This window comes from Triticum aestivum, chromosome 3B, assembly GCF_018294505.1.
Source record: "Triticum aestivum cultivar Chinese Spring chromosome 3B, IWGSC CS RefSeq v2.1, whole genome shotgun sequence".
In the NCBI taxonomy this organism is placed as follows: Eukaryota; Viridiplantae; Streptophyta; class Magnoliopsida; order Poales; family Poaceae; genus Triticum; species Triticum aestivum.
In genome coordinates, this window is record NC_057801.1 from 23,527,231 (window position 1) to 23,528,317 (window position 1,087).

The following is a 1,087-nucleotide window of genomic DNA, read 5'->3' on the forward strand; positions in this document are numbered from 1 at the left end:
GTCGGTGGGTAACTTGCAACTAGGGCCCCTTTACACAAGCACACACACACCTCTCGTCAGTTGCGAGTTTATGGACAACTTGCAGCTGGGGCCCACAACAAAAAAACGCACACACACCACCCCCTAGTTGTGAGTCGATGGGCTACTTGCAACTGGGGGACCTCAACGAAACACACACCCCCCAGTTGCAAGTCGATGCTTGACATGCAACTAGGGATCCCCCCCTTGATAGAAAGACACGGGCTTGCGAGCACTCGTAGTTGCAAGTCTATTATTGACATGCAACTGGGGACACACAACAAAACACACACAGAAAACACACACACACCCTAGTTGCGAGTCAATGGCAGCTTGCGACTAGGGGTCAATAAATAAAACACACACACGCACACCCTTGATAGAAAGACACGGACTTGCACACACTCCTAGTTGCAAGTCCGTTATTGATATGCAATTAGGGGACCTACAACAAAAACATACACACAGCCCCCCTACTTGCGAGTCGATGAGCAACTTGCAACTGGGGGGCCTCAAAATAAAACACACACACAGCCTAGTTGCAAGTCAATGCTTGACATGCAGCTGGGGATCCCCCTTGATAGAAAAGGCACGGCCATGCACGCACTCCTAGTTGCAAAGTGTGTTATTGACATGCAACTAGGGATCCACAACAAAAACACACACGCAAAACACACACACACACCCTAGTTGCGAGTCACTGTCTAACTTGCAACTGGGTGTCATCAACTAAACACAACCCCCCCCCTTAGTTGCGAGTCGATTCTTCACACGCAACTGGGATCCCCTCCTTGATAGAAAGACACGCGGATGCACGCACTCCTAGTTGCAAGTCTGTTATTGACATGCAACTAGGGACCCAAAAACAAAACACACACACCCCTAGTTGTGAGTTCAACTAGGGATCAAGAATAAAACACACATATATAGACCCCCCCTAGTTGCGAGTCGGTGGGTAACTTGCAACTAGGGCCCCTTTACACAAGCACACACACACACCTCTCCGCAGTTGCGAGTTTATGGACAACTTGCAGCTGGGGCCCACTACAAAAAAACGCACACACACCAC